Consider the following 9059-nt stretch of genomic DNA (forward strand, 5'->3'; position numbering starts at 1 on the left):
GTTGTCCCGAGACAAGGTATTGCTAGGCATTTTACTAAGAATAGGTTATTAGAAATGAATGAAGAGTGACTAACCAGTACTTCTTTGGATCCAATAGATGATACAGGAAAAGAGAGCAGAATAAGAAAGCAAAAGGATGTTGCTACTTTCTGCGACAAACCCAGTCTTTAAAACACAAGTTGGCCATTTAGCAGGGGCGACCCAATCTCATCGGAGGCCTAAAGCAAAATCTTAATAAGAGACCTTAATATATATATATATATATATATATATATATATATATATATATATAAAATTCAATGAACATCGTTTTTAAAAAAATTAGACAAGTGAGGATGTGAAATTAAAAAAAAATGAGAACTTAGTTTTATAAAATACAGAAAATTAAATGAATTTAACATTGATTGCATCACAACTGAAATGGGAGAACCCAGAAAACATAAGTGATTCCTTTTTTTTTAGTAAGTCCCTTTCTATATTTGATAACAATTCAACTTTAGATTTTTTTTTTACCATTAATGAGATGATTTCTAGCCCAAAAACTTCTATGATTTATTTAAGATTACAAGTTTCAAAAACCTCCCTTTATTTCATAAAATCCATGTCCAGTCAAATACTTTCGTATAAATTGGGACGGAGAGAGTATAATTTATGTAAGGAAAATAAATAATAAGTTAGATTATTAGATATAGTTACGTGACCAACTAATGAATAGAAAAATATAATTAAGTAAAAAAGGTAAAATAAGATTGACAGAAAACTATTTTAGTTATATTAATTAGAGGAAGAAATCGAGTTATTAAAAATTAATATGACAATAAAGAAATAAATTTATTAATAATAAAAAATAATTATATAAATAATATACTACTATATATAAAAAAATACTAGTAATTTTGGGGCCCTTAAATATTTGGGACAACTTGCTTTAGGGTTGGGCCGCCCCTGCCATTTAGCATGCCAATGGTTTGAATATTATAGACATGAGTTGAATAAACTGAAGCTTGTTTGATATTTAAAAGGTTTTTTCTTCTACTCCATAGATTCCTATTCTTAATAGTACATGCTTCGTGTTTATTGATTTTAAAATTGTTCAAAGATAACATAGCACCTTTGTTGATCGGTTTCTGGGATTTAATTTCGCTACATCTAAATTTCTTTCTAGCGGCCAATGAAAGCATCTGTATTCTAAAATGAAAAAGAAAAGACAAGAAAGTATCTATATTTTGTACAATTTATTCCTTTACTCCAATTGAAAACAGTGTTGGCGTACTGTGCATTGCAATTTAAAGACTTTATCTAGGTTTTCAGTAGGTTTTTCCTTTGACACAGTAATTTAAAAGTGCACATATTTATTATGGTGCTGCTAACGTTATTATACTAAAACATTTTGGAGTTGGTTCACTTGAAGATGTGGTTTGTTACCTCTTTAAAGTCTTCATGATAAACTCTTTTTTAGGCTGTTTCGGTATATAAACCTAGGAGTTAAAGAGGCGATGCTAAATGCGAATTGATTTGGTCTTTTAAGAAGATTGCCTGAATGGTAAAGTAAACAATCATTTGGGGCGTCATTTCTTGAAAGCTCATTTCTTCTTACATAATTTACCTGATTGGATGACTTTTTTTTTCATTGTGTCATGACTTTATAAAACCTTCCTCTCTCTCAACTTGGCCAGCCGGAATAGCTTCTTTTCTCCGCCTTTTTTCCCCCAGTTCCTCGTACATACGACCATAAGCTGCAGTCTTAGCCTCTGTGACCGCCATCTTAGCTTCCTTCCTAGCTACCTTATACCTCTCTATGCACGCACGCCTCTCCTCCTCACCTATGCTCCCCACTAACTTTAGGTACGCCGCCTTCTTCGCTTTCACTTTACCCTGGACCACTTCATTCCACCACTAGTCTCCTTTGTGCCCGCCAGCGACGCCCGTCGAAACCCCTAACACCTCTCTCGCAGCATCCCTTATACAGTCTGTTATCGTTGACCACATAGTGCTCGCGTCCCAACTGCTCCTCCAAGCTCCCATAGCCGACAACCGCCCCTCCAACTCTTGGTCTTTATCCTTAGTCAAGGCTCCCTACCCGATTCTGGATCTTTCTCGAGTAGACCTTTTCCTCATCTTCAACATAATACCAACGTCCATCACCAAGAGCGCATGCTACGTCTTTGCCAATCGCATTTTGAAAAGTAACCAAATGCTCCTCCCTCTTCGGAAAGTTAGAGTTCGCAATCACCAACCCAAAATCCTTAGTGAAGTCCAACAACGAGGTACCTCCTGCGTTCCTCTCCCCAAAACCAAAGCCTCCATGCACCTCGCCATAACCACCTACGGTCAACCCAATATGACTATTGAAATCCTCTCCTATGAATAGCTTCTCAGCAGGCGAAACCTGGCGCACAATCTCATCTAACCCTCCCAGAAATGCCGTTTAACCTCCTCATCTAGGCCCGCATGTGGCGCATAGGCGCTAACGACATTTAGAGTGCACTCTCCAACCACCAACTTAATAATCATCAATCTATCATTCACTCGTCTAACCTCAACCATAAACTCTCTAAGTTCCCTATCCACTAAGATACTCACTCCATTTTTACCCTTCTAGACTCCTGAGTACCAAAGTTTATACCCGTCCGCATCCCTCGCCCTCGACCCTACCCTCGTCCAAAGCTTCAAATCATGTGTTGCTAAATTGTCCGGAAGTTCAACCCTTCCTTAAGTAAGTGTTGACGTAAGATTAATTTACATGGACTGCTATTTAATTTGGTTGATGCAACTAACAAAATTTTTAATGTGTCACTCAGTGACTTCGTGAGTCAATTTGGCCATGATGATGTATATTCTACATTTGAGGCATGGTTTAAAGAGTGTGTAAGTGCATCTTACATACTTTCTCATATGTGAATATACATACTTGGTCACTTGTGAATATACTTGCTCACTTGTGATTTATTTAACACTACATGTAGGTAAATAATCCAAACAACAGTGTTAATCAATTTTTGAAAGATATATCTTGGGGACCTGCACCGATGGTTACAACTATGTCTAAGTATTTTGTGAATGGTTACAAATTTCACACAGAGGAATGCTCCAAGTATTAAAAAAGCAATAACAGTGGGGTGTGTGTCAAAGGTGGTGAAGGCAACCAGGATGGGGAAAATGATTATTATGGTGTGATCAAAGAGATTCTAGAATTATCATATTCAGGTTGGCCAAATAAGAAGATCATACTTTTCCGATGCAAGTGGTTTGACCCAACACCTAGAAGAGGTACAAATGTACACTCGCAGTACAACATAATTGAGGTTAATAAAAAGAGGGAGTATAATCGCTATGATCTTTTTATAATTGTAGAAAAAGTTCGGCAAGTGTATTATGTTCCATACCCATTGCGGAGGGATAAAGCTGATTGGTTGGTTGTAATTAAAACTAAGCCTGTTGATAGGGTGGAAGTTGAGAATGTGCTAGATGTTGCTTACCAAAATGATACCTCAAGTATTAACCAAATGGTGGATGATCAGTTAGAAAATGACTTGGAGCATCCCAACGCAAATTAGAGGAAGTTGATATAGATGAAATAACAATCATAGAAAATGAGGACGAAGAATCACCTAATGAAAATGAAATAAGTGAAGAGGAAGAATTTTCGGATGAGGAAGGATACTTCGAAGACGACTAGCATGTTAGTTTTTTCAAGCGCTCTCAACTTATATAGATTTATATTCTCAATTCTAATATTTTCTTTAATTTATGCAGATGACCGGTAGGGGTCGAGGTAGGTCTAGGAAGGATAAGAGTCCTATTGATCATGATGATGTTGCTACACCCTCGCTTCCTTCCACTCCACACTTGCATCCCTCAGTTGTTGATGGCCTGCATCAATCTTCTAGGCACACATCCTTTCCACCACATCCATCTACTCATCAGACTACCTATTATTCGCCCTCCTAACAGTATTCTTACCATTCTACACCACAGGGCTATACCCCCCTTCCTCCACAAGATCCTGCATATAGTTATATGGGTCCATCGAGTCAGCAATCACATGGCCATGTGGTGATACACCCGTCATCTGCTCCATTTGCTTTATCACCAGTTGGATCGCATCCATCTAGATTTCAGTCAGCCGGATCGCAGCAGTTCTTTGGATTGCATCGGGGGTCTAGATCGCAGCAAGGTTGTGGATCGCAACCATCTTCATCAGTGACCCCGTCTCCCTCTCCACAGAGTTTGTCTCCTAGTATTTCTAGACTTCGCATTCGGGATAGTAGTGCTGAGCCAGATTCCCTCCCTTCTACGTACGCTTCAGAATCATCGGAGGATGATGATCCAGAGGAAGTGCGGTATGATCGTTATCATAGGATGATCATCAGGCCTGGGGGCAATGGGTAAGATTTATTTATTACTTCTTTACTTTTGCTAAATTATAATAGCTACTCTTGTTTATTTAATATAATTACTATGTTATAGGTTCATACCTAATCATCGGACTACAAAGATAATCACTAAAGCTCTTGGCCGGTTGTATGATGCACCCTATGCGACTTGGAGTGACTTTTCACCGGAGCTCGTGCAGCAAATTTTTAACCAATTTAAGGTTTTAATATACTTCTTATCTATTTAAGGATTATATTAATAATATTTTCATCTAATGTTACACACTTCATTTGTAGACTAAGTGTGCCTGGGAGGACTGACATAATAGTGAAATTTGTGCAAATTTTGTGTTCAAATGCCGTAAAAGACTATCTGATTCCTTCTGCTCTGCTTGAAAGAAGAGAAAGAAGACTTCATGGGTTTTACCGCATTTATGGGAGGATCTGCTGAGGCAGTGAACCATCGAGAAATTTGAGAAGAGGAGTGAACAGGGAAAGAAGGACCGAGCATCTGAGAAGGGTGGCTCCTTGCACTGTGTGGGTGCAAGGAGCATGGGGACTATGAGGAGACTACTGGTAATTCCTTAAAATATTTACATCTATTTTTATCGAACTATATTTATATATTTTAATTTAGTTAACACATTTTATTATATTTGTAGGGAAAAAAAATATGGGAGGAAGATGACTCCTAATGAGTTCTTCATGGAGACTCACATCCGAAAGAAGAAGGCACCGACAGATCCAACTAGATGGGTCGAGGATCGGGCGGAGACTGCATATGTAAGTTTCATAACTACTATAACTTGAAATTAATATTTATAATATTATATAGTTAATAATTTTCTATCTTCTAAATAAAGGATCGCAACAAGGCTAATGTAGAGGAGTACACTCAGAACTTGCCACCAAATGAGCAAGGCGAGCGCCCACCCATTTCAGACGAAGAAGCGCAGGAGATATGGTTGGATGTTGTCGGTGGTCCTAAAAAAGGGATAGCATACGGTCTTCCAAATAGATCATTTCGACGCTACAGGGCTGGATTGCAAGGTATAGGGACTTCCGCCCAGGGCGAGGCAATTGATAGGTCGACTCTCTCGTCTACGGAGAAGAAGATCGCAAAGCTGACAACAGAGCTTGAAGAAATAAAGACTAGCTAAGAAAAGAGAGATAAACAATTAGATACTCTTCAAGTTCAGCTAGAAAATAGGGACTAACAATTTAATATCCTTCAAGGTGAGTTAGCCAATCTTCTTGCTAGTGGTGCTTTCCAGATTCCCCGGTCATGTCAGCCTTCCCCATATGGTAATCCTTCGAACCATGCCGACGATGAATGCTATATAGTGGAGATGAAGATAATGTAGTACAAAACACTCATTGAATGATGTTTGAATTTTTAACTTGTAAAACGTTTTGTTGTTGGGTATGATGTTTTGTTAATATAGTTTAGTGGAGATAGGAGAAAATATTTTGTTAATATAGTTTTGATAGTTGTTATTGTTGTTCTTGTTGTTGTTATTGTTGTTAATGTTGTTATTATTGTTATTGTTGTTACTGTTATTACTGTTGTTGTTATTGGTTGAATGGCAGCAATGTAATGCTGTCATTATAGGTGATTGGTTGTTGGTAGGTAATGCAACTATAAAATGGTTAATTTTTGGCAAAACAATACCCAGAAAATCGACCGACTTCGATCGGAAATGTTCATATTAATTCCCAAAATATCAAAATTACCGATCGAATTCGGTCGAAATTTATGATTTTAAATATTAATTATTTAAATAATACCGACCGATTTCGATCGGAATTAACAATTTTAAATAAAAATATATAATTTTATATTTTAACAATACCGGCCGATTTCGGTCGGAAATGAATAATTTAAAAAAATAAATAATTAAATTTTCAACCGAATTCGGTCGGTAATTTAAAAATAATTAAAAAATATTTTTAACGATACCGACCGAGGTCGGTCGGAATTTAATAATTTTAAAAAAAATGAATAATTAAATTTTCGACCGAATTCGGTCGGTAATTTAAAAATAATTAAAAAATATTTTTAACAATACCGATCGACGTCGGTCGGTAAAATTAATTTGTGTGAGACATTTGGTCAAACTGCGTTGACAGTTACCGACCGACTTCGGTCGGAAAATAGCGACCGACTTCGGTCGCTCCCCGTTTGCGACCATTATTTTATTGACCAATTGTAAACGGTCGGAAATTGATCGATTTTTGTTGGATTTCGACCGATTTCGGTCGGTTTTTGCTGGACGCTTTTTTGGCAGTTTTTTAATAGTGATAACATAATGATTCTATGTCATGACATCTCAAAATTCCTACTAGAACAGATCTTTGCAGGTAACACCTAGAATTAATTGAGATGCGCATAAGTTGGCTCGGAAACCATGGTTATTAAAAAAAGGAATAATTCATCAGAGATACTTAATTGGGGCTGCTGGATAACGGAGAAGTATGAAGCAGTGAGTGAAACAGATACACCTATGAGCTTTTCTTCTCTTCAGATAGTTTTATGTTTATAATTTAGGAATTTTGAGAAGACTACTAAATTGATATGGTTAATCGGCAGCTTCATCTCTCAAATGAGCTCTTCAATCATTTATTAGTAAAACATCATCTGCAATTTATTTAGTATTAAAATAAGTCACTAAGTCTGGAATAGTTCAATCCGGTAAAGAAATTCTAACAAATTAATACCACAGATTTTAAGTGCAAGCAGGTGACGCAGTTGCCTTGGTCATCTCTGATTTACTGAAGTCCATGAGCTATATTTAAAGTATGTGGTTCATACTATTATAAATAGGAGTGTTGCTAGCTTATTTATGTGTGTAGATTTCTAATAAAATATTTTTCTTCATTATCTAAGATATTTTTATTTTCTTTGGTGGTTGCAGCACAATGTACGAGCTTGCTGACAAATTCAACACTGCATATGACAGGCATATATAGCAGGAGGGGTGGGCAACCATTTTAATACCAAGTAAATCTTCATCGTACTTCCTTAGTGAATGTTAGTCTTTCCTCCCTTCAAAATTACTTTCAAGTTTGCAATTTTTGTGGCCGGTGATGACAGAAAGAACCCATTTGTTTTTCTGTTGAAGATGAAACTCATCGCAATCAAAGATAATATTTTCATATGACAGATTGCAAATAAGCTAACGCATTTCTCTTGAGAGTGGAGAAGAGATCCTTTTTAACAGGATGATACCATTGCAATTTAAAAGGTTTATACAACAGAGAAAGATAAAGCAAGATATTGATCAGAACATTACAACTCAGGCTGCAAATAAAGCTAAAATAAGCATAACCAAGTCTAGCTCAAGCACAAGCACATACGCAAAAGTATGGTTGCAGCCTTGTAGGCTATCCAACGTGCATCACAGTGAAGCTGTATTTTAGACAAACTAAAGTACAAAGCAGAGAATAAAACTCGGCCAACTTGTGCTGCCCAACTATAAGCGGTGTCTAATAATTGAGATGTTAAAACAATATAAAGAAAAGTTAGGTGGTGTCGGTCCTTGAGAAAGCAAAGATGAAGTCTATATTGATTTGTACAGTTTGTTGAGAAAGCAACGATGAAGCCAACCTCATTGATGGCTCAGTGAGAGGTGAGAGGCCTATCTTCAAGATCCAGCTCTACCAAAAGCGGAAGGGAATTCACAACTGTGATTAAAAGGTTATCTGATATAACGTCTAAGACAAGAGATAAGCGTCGCAATATTTTGTTGGTGTAAGCACAATGGACTTCCAATTATCTTGACAGTTCCATCTTCTGAAGGTAATGATACTGAATGGAGTTAATAAATGGCAAGTGCAAAAGCTCAAAGTTCAGTTTTCTATACCCAGACAGCCTAAGAAAGATCATCGAAGGTCGATGAAAAACAATTAATAAAAATTTAGCGGATGAATGAATTAGTTCACAAATATACTTGTACGCCACAAGTTATTTAAGTTAGCAATTCTGCTTCTGGAAATTTAATTGTAATGGATCAAGTGAACTATTACAACAAAATAAAATTCATTTACGCAGAGAGAATTCCAGGATAATAGCATTTGAATACATGTACAAGACCCTCTCGAATTGAACTTCTCAAACTTTATTTCTAATCACCAAAAAACTGATACATCTCATCAAAATTTATCATACTCTTGTCATTCCCCACTAGTATATATATTTTACTATCTAATAAGAGGGAGTTTACAGTCAGTTGGACGACATGCCTGCTTGCTGTCAGAACATTTTCGACATTTCACATATTTAGGTTGTATACTCGTTGCTGCATTATTTGGACATTGTCAGTAGCTATGTCAAGTTACCTATTCCTCAGAGAGGTTAGTTGAAATATACATTTGTGAGATTGTCCGCCTTCACGGGGTACCCGTGTCTATTATTTCAGATCGAGGTACGCAGTTTACCTCATATTTCTGGAGGGCTGTACAGCGTGAGTTAGGAACGCGGGTGGAATTGAGTATAATATTTCATCCACAGACAGACGGACAGTCAGAGCGCACTATTCAGATATTGGAAGATATGCTCCGCGCTTGTGTTATGGACTTGGGAGGTTCTTGGGATCATTTCTTGCCACTTGCGAAGTTTGCTTATAATAATAGCTACCAGTCGAGCATTCAGATGGCTCTATATGAGGCATTATACGGAAGACG

This window comes from Nicotiana tomentosiformis, chromosome 7, assembly GCF_000390325.3.
Source record: "Nicotiana tomentosiformis chromosome 7, ASM39032v3, whole genome shotgun sequence".
Taxonomy (NCBI): Eukaryota; Viridiplantae; Streptophyta; class Magnoliopsida; order Solanales; family Solanaceae; genus Nicotiana; species Nicotiana tomentosiformis.